The sequence below is a fragment of the Amblyomma maculatum genome, chromosome 4, assembly GCF_055883805.1.
Source record: "Amblyomma maculatum isolate TAMU_Amacu chromosome 4, ASM5588380v1, whole genome shotgun sequence".
Classification (NCBI taxonomy): domain Eukaryota; kingdom Metazoa; phylum Arthropoda; class Arachnida; order Ixodida; family Ixodidae; genus Amblyomma; species Amblyomma maculatum.
Window position 1 is genome coordinate 183,857,682 of NC_139347.1, and position 13,427 is coordinate 183,871,108.

Sequence of the window (13,427 nt, forward strand, 5' to 3'; positions counted from 1 at the left end):
GGCCCAACTCAGCATTTCTGGCAGTGTCCTTGCGGAGGATGGGCCTTGATTGAGCTAATGTGTAATTATTCCATATACCGTGGAGATATTTAGGTAACGATTATGGGCACACATTACCGCTACCTTTGAAGGCATGACGCGACAGATCTAGTAGCTTCCGTCGGCAGCTCCCTTTGCGGTTCCTCGATCCCGTATATATATTATCTGCACGAGTAATTACAAGTCCCTCAACGTTTCCTTCTCTTATCTCGCAAATTCATATCAGCACACAGTCCTAACCTGCACTCCACCACTCGACCTAGACGTAAATGCCCGCTTTACCTTAGCCTTACAAACTGGCCTGCGTGACCTAGGAGTAACGTGCTCGGCTCGGCGTTCACCAGCCTTAAAAAGTTGATTTCTATCCCACTCTTCCACCCAAATGAGCAACCACAGTTGGCAGCTGCCCCCAACTTTGCGGCAGAATGTTATATCATTACAACTTGCCGCGATGCAAAAGCAAGGCGCACGTTTACTTTGCGAGGCCAGTGCACGTTAAAGAGCCCTAAGTGGTCGAAATTTCTGAAGCCCTCCCCTATCTCTCACAGCTTCAGTCGCTGTGAGACGTTACCCGTGAAACACCCAAACTGACCGTTAGATCATTACGTTACTCACAGCTTCAGTCGCTCTGAGACGTTACCCGTGAAACACCCAAACTGACCGTTAGATCATTACGTTACCCGCCCATTGCCAAATCAGCACCCGGCCATGTCACCTGCCAACTACCACGCTCCAGTGCCGTGCCTGTGGTTTTTATCGCAACACAGACACCGTGTTTTATGCAAAACTGGGCCTTTAATGCAGTCGCGATAAATATTTATTGCATTTGGTGAACAAATTGTTGTTTAAAACATTTATTTAAATGAGTGAATATTTCGTGGCAAGGAAGACTGCAAGTCGTCTTCTTGCGAAGTAGAGCGCTGGAGGTTAAAGCTTATTTAACTCTTGACATCCCCCTGGCAGCAATCTTCTGGTGAAACTGTGTTGCTAAACGTTGTCTTCATCCCGTCGCCTCATAGTAGAAATGAAGAGACATATTATATATCCTGTAAAAAACATGTGTAGCAACAAGGGTCGAACCGGAAATCCTGAAGGAAAGAAAGGGAAAATAACACTCTAACTTGTAGTCCCAATAATTGATAAGGCACTGTATCAGGTCCGATGTCGCTCGATGGTGGTCAAAGTACATGACAGCAGAAATTATCACCAAACAAAATACTTGAGGTCGAAGCTTCGGGCTATCGACGCGCTCTCCTTCAGATAACATTTGTTTTCAATGGCCGCCGGCAGATACCAAGCCTCTTGCCCCTCAAGGCTGCTAAGCATCCTCTGAGCCCAAGGCAATGCAACGATTGTGAGATCATACGGTCTGATCCGTTCAAGCGCACGACGCCGGCGTTGGCACACTGCAGTCGACAGGAGCTATGAAAGTCATTGATGTCTTTTGAGGACGGTATGTCGCTCTAAGCTTGTTCGCCATAGTGACGCAACTGTGGTTCCCAATAGTAGGGACATCCATCAACGTCACTCTCTATTACGAAGGGCTTTGTCCTGACTACCATGAATTTATTCTCAATCAGCTATGGCCAACATATGCGAATCTCGAAGAGTACCTACAACTGGATCTTCTACTATTTGGCAATGTAGATATGAAGGTATTTAACGGCACCGTCACCTTTCAATGTCAGCACGGCCCTGATGAGTTCTACGTCAATGAGGTACAGACATGCGCTGTCAAGTATGTGCATCCTACGAGAAAGCTCCAGGACTTCATCGCATGTATGCTTTGGCAGGACGATCCCACAAAGGCAGGCGAGCCCTGCGCACAGAAGGTCGGCACAGATTAGCCTGTCCTCGAGAAGTGTAGCAAGGGCCCTGAGGGAACGCAGCTTCTCTACGAGATGGGTAAGAGGACGCGAGGACACCAGCCTCCCATCGAGTATGTGCCCTATGTTGAAATCAATGGCTTCCACAATGAAACTACGTAAAGCGAGGTGCAGAGCGACTTGCTTCACTTCGTCTGTAAGCTACTAGAGCCCGAACCACCCAAAATGTGCATGAAGTCCTCCGGTGAGCGCTGTTTTACAAACCTTGTTCATCATCGGGTTTTCAACCAAGCCTATTTTCAGTAGGACTCTTAGGGCTGAAACGCCATTCGCTGTTAGAGCGCTGAAGATGCTTGTTTGTTATGCCTACAATCCCACTAATCATGTATTAGCAAAATAAATTTGTATTTTCAAAGTTATTGACTTCATGCTTTGCTAGTGGGGCTATACAAGTGACCACAATAGAGCCTATGCCTTTCGAACAGTGCCTGTGCTATACGGTGTCAAAGAAGGTCAAAGAAGCCTAGGTAGCGTAAATTATCGTCTAATTATACCTGCTGTCAGCACTTAGTGCACATAATGCGCGTACAATGTGTTCATTTCAGAGAGCTGCATTAAGTTAAGTTAATACCTACCATGAACCATGTGTGCGCTCCGGGTCCGTTTACAGAGATCAATTGAATCAGAAAAGTACATATACGAGATTCCCACGCCCGAAAGGCAATATAAAAACATTTCCCGAGACAACCTAGATGTCCTAGTGCAAATAATATGTTATCTAGACTGAAAACTACATTTAAGCTACAAATTAGTGCCTTTCGTATATTTAAAACTCATGCAATTGACTGGTTCCGGTCTCTTAACCATCCATGATCACTGCTTCAGCGACGCGTCTCGGAATACAAGATGCCTATCGCTTACAAACTCACAAAAAGCGTGTGAATTCTTAGCAATTATCTTAGACTTTTTGCTTGCTGAACAGTACCCAGAAGCGCACTGCGATGGCCACTTCCCCTCTCGCCAAGGCTACGTGCGTGCATCATCAAAGTCAAGGGCAGATATCAGCCACGTGCTTCATCTTCAGGGTAAGTACAGGACATAAGATAGCGGCAATTCGATATAGTGATAGCAGCTTTTTCTATAAGCGCGCTTGCATGAAAGAAACACGATGAGATAGCGCAGGCGAAGAATGACCATTTTAACTTTCATGGCGAGCAGAATCGCATCAGATATTGACTTTTATATTGAGGAGTCCTCGGAATTAATATACTTATGGTGTGATTACGGAAAATTGTGCATTGAAACGTGTTAATTTTTTGGGTGACATTCCAAAAAACATGATAACCTGGATTCCTCTCCTACGACGGCTGTACAAAGCCCAGGAGCACTTGGATATTAAAGGCATCCACATGCCATACCACTGAAACCGAAGCCTTCATGAGGCCAAATAGCGTTTATTGTACTACAACCCGCTATGCTGCATTTTAATACAGTGGAACGTCGAGCTAGTCGGTGAGACATGATGAAACACGCAGCAGAATAGGTGACAAGACATAGGGAGTCGCGCGCACGCACGCACGCACACACACACACACGCACACACGCGCACACACACACACGCGCACACACACACGCACACACACACACACACACGCACACACACACACACACGCGCACACATACACACACACACACACACACACACACACACACACACACACACACACACACACACACACACACACACACACACACACACACACACACACACACACACACACACACACACACACACACACACACACACACACACACACACACACACACACACACACACACACACACACACACACACATATATATATATATATATATATATATATATATATATATATATATATATATATATATATATATATATATATATATATATATATAAAGCAGCATCGTCCTTGTTTATGTGTGTGTCTGTGCGCCTCTTCCATGCGTTGTCACCTATTCTGCTTCGTTTTTCACCGTGCTGCATTTTACGCTTGAACTAACAGTTAAGTTCTTAAACGTGCTAGCACCAGTATGCAATGAGTTGTACTGCCTTTTTTTTTTGCAATACAGCCAGCCCAGTACACCTACTAATGTCCACTCTTCTCTTTTACCGGGTGCCGATATCTTTCTCGCCTTTAAGCATGCAAGTCACAACGCATTGCGCAGTTAAGGAACGGCTAGAAAACCCGTGAAAAATACTACAGGCCTTAAAATGTGAGTTGTTTCGTGAGGCTGACCCATGCCACAAAGTTCCTGAACCACTCGGCAACCGGCACTTCTTCCTCTTTATTATTACCTATATCACAAAATATGAATGCAAAGATATCTAGTCGCGGAAGGAATCAAGTTGTCAAAGAGAACTTTTTATTTACGTTGCCAAAGCTATGCAGCCACTCTGCTGCTTGATTGTTTAGTTGATTGCCAAATTTACTGCCAATGCTTCTGTCAAATTCTCTCTAATAGGTCATCTGTCAACATCTGCGCGGCGCATCTCCTTTCTGCTATTGTGTACTATGCAGGCCAAAAGACTTTGGGAAATCGTAGAGCACACCATCCTTGTTTTTGATCCGCAGGTGTCCTATGCAGTCGAGGTCAAGAAGAAAATGCTTCTTTCAAGTCCTTTAGGAGATGTCCAAGGAAAAATAACCTGCTTAGACGTTCAAGGAAGCGTGTTCGATTGTTTGAAGAGATGTACTTGAGAAGCTACTGTCCGGTCCCCTGCTCGTCCTTTGTGATTTTGAGCGCATCGCTTTGTTGATGAAGAGATGGGTTTGCCGCCATAGATAGCAGTCAGCAAATAACTCCTAAAGAAGTCATTTTTTTAATTTTACTGAAGGTACAAAATCATCTTTAAGAATCATGTGCCAAGTACAGAAATTAATTTAGTAATATATATTGAGCAACGCTCGAATTAAATAATGAGCCCTATGCTAAACAGTCTTCAATATGTTTGTGCCTGGAAAGTAGTTACGGCTATATGTTAAGGTACATTATATGGAACCTTGTTCAACTAGGCTTACTTGCAGGTGTTCAGCCTGCAAGTGGTCTCTTCAAATTGAAAACTTGCCGGGCGCCTCTACTACGCGGGCAATAAAACCTTCTTGTAATCGACAGTTCGCACATAATTCCTGCTACGTTCTGAGTCTGATGGTTCAGTTCTCTTCGGCAGAGAGCAAGTCAGTTGCAATGGTCCTATCATGCTACGATGTTTTTTCATGATCAATAACATTTGAGTGTAATGCGTGTTAGCAAACCCAGTGTTGCAGCTCATTAGCCCTATAAGAGCGCCTGCATGTCGACATATCAGATGTATCAGCAAAATGGAACAAAGGTTTAACAAATTACAGTGTCCTCTCCCATTGAAATTAACTTGGAGTTGTTTTCTCTTGTATCGCCCAGTCTGCTATGGCTATATTCTTCAGTCACATGGTTAGTAATGATTTATTTTTAATTAGTGGCTTGAGAATGAACGTATTCATTAGGAATAATTTGTTGATCGTTTCGTAAAAGGCCAGTTTTCAAGAAAGCGCTTTGCCGAAATATTATTAGTGCTACGAGTGCTCTACACTGATTCTCAGATGGGGTTGGTCGGTTCGAGCCCTCTGTAGATCAATCTAATAAATCAGGGATCCCTGAGAACAGCATTCGTCCTCTTCGAAACTCTAACGGCGAATTTCATATGTGGAAAACTATTTCGCTAGGGAAGCGCGCTACATCCTTCGAGCAGATTTCAAACGAGCCTTTCAAATGCGCGAGGAACAGCAGCTCGACTCATTTCGGCTTCTTCAGCTTGTCGTTTTGTGAACGCGCTACTTTATACTCAATTCATTTACTCTGAATACCAGACACCCGCAGGAATGCGCAGAAGCGCGCAGACCACGAAAAGCTTTTGGGCAGCAGCGGGGATTCGCTCTTCGAAAGGAGGCAGGGTGAAAAGAAATTAAAGAATATTTTAATCCAGTCTTCATTTCGAGCCCCGAAATAAGAAAAAAAGAGAAAATAATGTGTGCGACTTGGGAGGGGGGGGGGGGAGGAGAATTCAGCCAAATTTGCATCTGTGTGACTGTTCATGGTTTCTTTGTTTCTGGCGAGAAGCAAGGCTTTTATATTACTGATTTCAAAACATTGTTAGTTGTCCAACCTTAGTTAAACATAGCTACAAAGCGTAATTAGTAAGGCTCAATTATACTTGACATGAGCTGTACAAAGACGTGTTTCGTGTATTACTCTGCTTGACTCGAAGGTATGACATTTAGACTGAGCTGAAGATCAAACTGGCGCATTCTGTTTAACCTTTTGCACCGGACGTTTGTGTGCTTTCACTGAGTAGAGTTACCAAGGTGATATTCAGGCAGCTTCATTTAATGGCCTTCAAAAGAAAGCGTCCCGACTCCCTCTGCTGACTCAAGTCTCTTGCACACTGCAGACGCAAATCCCCAGAGAGGTGATCGCTTGAGAGAAAACTCCAAGGTGCGTCTGGGAACGACGAGAAGCACTGGTATTACAAGGGAACAAAACACTCTAAGCAATCAAAATCAAGTGGTAGCTAGGTTCAAAAATTTCAGTCAGCTGGGTTTCTAAATGGTCTGCTTTTTTTGCAAGTAGTGTTCGCTTCTGAAGCCATTAATTAAAACGTGAGGTAATTTATCCCTATGAACTTTGGAGCACGAGCAAATACCGGAGACTAGGCCAGGCGAGTCTCAGTAGCCCACATTGATTATTTGATTTCCCTTGGCTGGGACACAATATTTTAATATGTTGGCTACAGTAAGCTGGTGCACACAGTATACATGTTGCTATTCTCCTTAAACATCTGAATACATGTACACGATACATGCGCAGCCATTCTGCACGCGAATAAATCTGAAAAGCCGTAGACTTGAGTGGTTGTGCGCGTTACTCAACCACACCTTCGGGAAATGTAATATAAGCTAGGTGAATGAGAGAAAAACAAGAATGACGAGAACCATTGTTTGTCTGCGTTCCTATCAGGAATGCAGATGGTGAAAACGCAAACTCAAAACACGTTTCTTTTTAGAAGACTTATAATATGCTTGAAAAATTGGCCACGCCTGCTCGAAATTAGGTTTTTAATCCTTACCTCGATTATCAACAACCGAGAAGAGAGAGCGCATGAATGTCTGCAGACCTTCGAATGAGCGGGGGAGGGGGCGAAAGGGTGCTTGTGACTATCCAGATTAAACGGGCAGTCGTGCCACTATAAATTTATCTACTCTTCAAGAAATACCCCGATATGTGCTCTAGGCGAAGGAACCAAAAACACAACTGTTTGTGTTTTTAGTACCTCAGCAGCACGTAGCAACGTTGAACACATTCAATAATCTCGTGGATTCTATGACCTTGATCATCTAGGAAACAATGGTCGCGAAGGCTCTTCGAACCCGCTCGATTAGCAAAACAGGTCAGCATCACTCTCCCTTCCACGAGAGCGCTATGCTATGAGCGCTACACGATATTTGTTACACGCGGATTTGTGCAGTAAGGGCAATACAGACCTTTTGAGAGCCCCAACGGTTGCTGAGCAGCCCCATCTTACAGAAAAGACAACTAAGAGACCAGCAACGATAAACACCAGGTCAATAGCGGAAGCCGTTTTAGGTGAAAGCCACTTTCCTCGGCAATGTTTTCATGCTAAGTATCATTCACCTGAAATGAATTTTGGGTGGAACAAAAAGTTGAACGTTGCAGTCCAGCATGCGCATCGTTCCCCAGGCTGGAGTCAAATAAATAAAATTATACGGCTTCTAGTCAGCTTCAGTAACTGCAAGGTATTGCCCACTGTGCACATTCACAACAAAACACTTCTTTATAAGTAATTACAGCACGTCTCGATAGAGAATTGCGTATTTAACAGGCGGAAGTTAACCGAAGATGCAAAAATATACTTCTCACGGAGCCATGTGTTCACAGGTAAAGCGCCGGCGTATAATTAAACAAAAATTATTTGGAGCAAAGAGAATTTGTTTTTTGCGCATCCTTTATAGCTTATGCTCGCCTCTAAGACGGTATAAAGAATGGTACAATGCCGGCGGAAAGAGCGTTGTTATCAATTTTCTGCATCGATACGTTGCCCGGAATTGAATACATAGTGACGGACGGTGAGTAATGAAATTTGAAGAAACAAACATTAAGTTGGATAGCAGAGCCATGAAGCTAACTTGGAAGTATGCTCCAGCTCTAACAATCGGATGGGAACAATAGCGAAGCTAAAAACTAATTATTATCTGCCTAACATACAAATGAACTAAACCCAACTCATACACAAACAGGCCTAATAGGTTACCACGCCACGTATAGCTGAAACTTTCACCACCAAATGAACGTCGTACATATTCGATGAAAGCGCTGAATGTGATGTATAGCACCGTGGAGGACCTCAAGTATATAATAGACTGTTGTTGCCAGAAACATGTAACACGCCTGGGTCTGACCAAATAATGAACACCGATGGGAGATAAAAGTATGACCAAAAGGCTAAGCGGCGAAAACTCCCTCCCTCTGTGCTATTGCTGCATTCGACCATGCCTCGTGTTGAACTGCAACACACTCTTACGTTGCGCACTGCACTTCGTAGTCTCCATCAACTTTTCTCTGTGCGCAAAAAGCTTTATGGTGTCCTACTGAGATTGCCTATTTTAAAACTCTAATAATATTTTAACGATAACACGGAAGGGTATGTACTGCATGCACGTTTCTGTGATGTAAGCAGTTTAACGAGATTTTATCATATCTCGTTCCAACATGCAGCACAAAATCTAGCGCTCTAATATAACTTCGAGGTAAACGGCTCCACAGGCGGACTTTAATTCCGTTAAAAAACTAAAATCGAGAATAACGTCTTAGAACAGTCTACTGACTTTCAATGATTCAGATATTACGAAGCAGAGATGAGTAGCTCACAACTTCCTCCGTTGATCAAAAAAGAACAGACAAATGACAAAGCACGCATGAAAGCCTTCGTCGCATGTCTTTGCGCCCCTCGGGCATGAGTATCGTGCAGTGCAGACACCGAGGCGTTCTGAATATCCAAACTGGTATTTTAATTTTTATTCGAATTATGCTTTGACCTTTCGAATTATGAAGCATTGCTGCCAACGAAGAACTCGCACGCAGAGGTATACCAATGTGTATATCTTCCGTATGTGCAGAATGTAAAGATTTCCCCGCATTCGTAGTCACTGTATCGCAGTAATGCGACGCCCCACAATATCACTGATCACGCATATACCGTTCTGGTATTTACAGGTTTCTATTTCAAAACATAATGAGAGATGTCTCGACGCTGCCCCTACATGCGTGTTGTAAAGAAGGGTGGACTAATGTATTTTAAAGAAATTGACTATTGGACGATTAATAATATAATTTACTGTTCCAGCTTTTATTAAGGGCGATATTACTTTGTGAAACTGAAGTCAGTCCACGTCGAAACAAACTCACTTTTTAAATTCGTCTTATCAGACAATTTGACTCGGAATATTGAACGTTGAAAATACCTACCTGAAATCTAAAGGAGTTGGCCTTCACGCATTCATAAAATGGCGTCACCACGCGCTCCAGTGCAGCAGAAATAATAACATCTACATCAGCAAATAAGAAAAGATGTGTGTTTGATGCATACAAATCGGAAGCGAGCGACCTTTGGTGTTGACGACCATCAGTTTCGTACTGCGATCACTTCCTTAGGATAAACAACTAAAACGTTCATAGCGCAATTCTAGTTAATCAGTTGCCTAAAACTTTACCTCTGTAACGTACTTATGCATGCGTGTTTTTTTTCGAACCATTTGCTTTGAGGGTACCGAGGTATCTTTCATTGATTTTTAATTACAAATCTCTGAACACCAGAAATAATCACTAGGTTCATAGTGCGTGCCACAAGTCGATGACATTGAGGAATGATACTTTGGCGCCATGGTACACAAGACACCTTAACCGTTTATCAAACACCAAAGGTAGGCGTTTCCGAGCAGCGAAAAAATCGCCGACTGCTGACAAATGGTCCGCTTACGCCATTGCAGCAAAAGAATACACCAGAGCTTTGAAGGAAGCAAAATTTAATTTCTTTAACACCACCCTCCCATCGTTACTTAAAACAAACCCAAAACGCTTTTGGAATGTTGTGAAAAGCCACGATAATCAAACTATAACCCTCACTAACGAATCAGGTGATGTAATACCAAGCAGTCATTGTGCTTCTGTACTTAACCTTGCTTTCATCCATTCATTTAGCTCCGCATCCTCTAGCAGCTTTCCCCCATTCAATTCCCCTAATTTATTTTCAATGGACCCGTTCATATTTGATTCATCTGGTATACACTCGATTATTAACAATCTAAAAAGATCTTCGTGCGGCATTGATGGCATTACGTCCAAATTCTTGCAGGGCACTGCAGAATATAGTTCCATTATCCTAAGCATAATTTTCACGAACTCCCTTAACAATAGCTCTTTACCGAAGGACTGGAAAACAGGCAAAGTGGTTCCTCTTCACCAGTCCGGTGACAAACATAACCCCTCCAACTATAGACCTATTTCATTGACATCAGTTCCATGTAAAATCTTTGAACACGTCATTTTCTCACATCTCGCTAACTTCTTGGAATGAAATAATTTTTTTCATAGCAGTCAGCATGGGTTCCGAAAGTCCTTTTCTTGCGAAACTCAATTATTAACATTCTGCAATGATCTTAATACATTTCTGGACACTGGCTTTATTACCGACTGTATATTTCTGGATTTTTCGAAAGCATTTGACAGAATTAACCACCACCTACTCTTATCAAAACTCGGCAGACTAAACATTGATCCTTTGGTTTTAAACTGGATTCGAGAGTTTCTTTCTAACCGCACGCAGTATGTTACCACTAATGACAGTGACTCTTCTGAGGTACCAGTCGGTTCAGGGGTACCTCAAGGATTAGTTTTAGCACCGTTGCTTTTCTTAATTTACATCAATGACCTTCCTAATCAAATCTCAAGTTCCATCTGTTCATTTGCTGACGATTGTGTCATATACCACAAGATCGAAAGCAGTAACGATACAATAACACTCCAGCATGATCTGAATAACATTGTAAACTGGTGCGCGATCTAATAGAACTAAACACTTCAAAATGTAAAACAATGAGAATCTCTCGAAATCAGTCAACTTGCTCCACTTACGTACTTAATAATACTCCACTTGACCAGGTTAATTCATACAAATATCTTGGCGTGCATATTACTAACAATCTCACATGGAATCAACACATTGAATACATTACATCGAAAGCTAACCGCATTCTTGGCTATCTCAAGCGTAACTTTTCTCTAGCCCCAGCACCTCTAAAAAAACAACTCTACATCACAAATGTCAGGCCTATCCTCGAATATGCATGTTCAATATGGGACCCAGGATATGCCACTCTAATAAAAATCCTTGAAAGCGTACAAAATCGTTCTGTACGTTTTATACTTAACAATTATAATCGTACTGCTAGCGTTACTGATATGAAGATTGTGCTTAACCTTCCCCTTCTTTCTTCCCGTAGAAAACTATCACGTCTTTCCCTTTTTCACAAAATCTACTATCATAACCAGATACTTAAGTCACGTTTCATTACACCAGCGTCCTATATCTCCCCACGTGTGGATCACCGTTTCAAAGTTCATGTACCTTCGCAGCGCACAGTCACCTACTCATATTCATTCCTGCCAAGGACCTGTCACCACTGGAACCACCTGCCTGAGTCTTTAGTTGCTATCACCGACACCGATCATTTTCGCAAAGCACTAACAAATATTTCAGAAAGTGAGTTTATTCCTATATGAAAACTTTTTTTTTTTAGGTTTTGTTCCTTACTTCCTTTTCTTTCGCATACTGTAAGCTATCTGTTTTTGTTTATCTATTTTGTTCAGTTGCCATATTACTCATTTGTCTCTATTTTGCCGATCCAATTATGTTCTTCATCTTGTTTGTATTTCATTTATATAATGATGTGCAAAAGCCCCTCCCCTCTATAACGCTTCTTGTAAGCCCTGAGGGTACATATAAATAAATAAATAAATAAATAAATAAATAATTAAATAAATAAATAAATAAATAAATAAATAAATATCATCCGTCTAAGAGGCGTGTGCCCCTATGAAGGATAAAAATGAAAGGAATATAGTTCGTTACTTGTTCCCAATTTCTCGTAGAATCCCCTGGTTTCCAGTAGCGATGTGTCAACTAGGAGTTGTGTAAAATTTAGGCTGCAGCTCTGTACGTACCCGCTGCGGTGGTGTAGAGGTCAAGGCGCTTGACTACTGTGCCCAAGTATGCAGGATCGAGTCCCGGCCGCGGCTGCCGCTTTTCGATGTTGGTGAAAAACAAGGCTCCGGTGTGCTGTGCATTGTCAGTGCACATTAAAGAACCCCAGGTGTTCTAAATTTCCATAGCCCCCTACTGCGGCGTCTCTCATGGCCTGAGTCGCTTTGGGACGTTAAACCCCATGAACCAAACCAAGCCTCCTGCACGTGATGCCGCTTTAAATTTTTTGAGCGTACCAATAGGAGTGCTTACAAAAACAAAGCAGTGCAAATCACCTGTTAAATTTGTTGGTCGCATAACAGCCCTATCTCACCCTATCTTTTACGTAAAACGATATAATTAATTCGGTCTAACAACCGTCATCATACTCGTTTCGGCTCTGATGTTGTCGGGAGTTGTCAAATTAGGCGTTCGACAGGCCCATACTTGATCGACAAGTGCTGAGTAATGGATGGGTAGTGTGAAGGATGGTTAAGTCGAAGGAGAAACGATTTTCAAATTGGATGAAATACAGCGATTTGAAATTAGGGGTTTTGTTAATAATGTGGGTCAACTAGTTCTGAATTCTTTCGGTAAGGAAAGGTTGTAGTTTGGGGCAACAGTACTGCAACAAATATACATAAAATTTCCGTCCTCCAGAAACGAGCTCTCCGCGCAGTTGGAAATGTGTTAGCCTTGAAACACACAGCACCACTTTTTCGTACACACATTAAGGCGCAAGATATATATGCGCACAAATTACTTCGCACCTATAAACGGGCCATTAAAGGTACCTTAGACCTATCTTTAGATTTAACCCAACTAACAAAACCTTCCAATGCCTATTGTTTTCGTAATCCATCAAACTGGCTGGTTCGGTCAACACGAACTAATTATGGTGAAATGACGACTCAACATATGTTACCAACACTACTAAATCAGTATGATGCGCTTCAGATTGATATCGCACAACTGTCGCAAAAGAGTATAGCTGAACTGTTTATATAGCGTCGTTTACTGCCCCGTACATAATGTATCGTAGTATAATATACTATGTGTGTCCTAGTAATTGGAGTCTGATTATGTACACCTTTTTGCTTATGTATTTTGCATGTTCATTTTTCTTTGATCATGTACACCTTTTTACTTATATATTTTGCATGTTGATTTTTCTGTATTATGTATAAGTGTATTATGTATAATTAATGCAGTCAAATTATGTATAAACG

General features: G+C 42.2%; 1 long non-coding RNA gene and 1 pseudogene across 1 annotated transcript in view; both read left to right on the forward strand.

Annotated features, from left to right (window-relative positions):
* LOC146193806 (uncharacterized) overlaps positions 1-5,246 on the forward strand; it is a 31,854-nt gene extending 26,608 nt beyond the window's left edge. The window contains exons 2-3 of the long non-coding RNA XR_014706484.1: positions 2,848-2,950; positions 4,481-5,246. This is a non-coding gene — a long non-coding RNA (uncharacterized LOC146193806). The remainder of the gene's footprint in view (positions 1-2,847; positions 2,951-4,480) is intronic.
* Positions 748-2,272, forward strand: LOC146193808 (gamma-interferon-inducible lysosomal thiol reductase-like; annotated as a pseudogene).
* Positions 5,247-13,427: the final 8,181 nt, after the last annotated feature.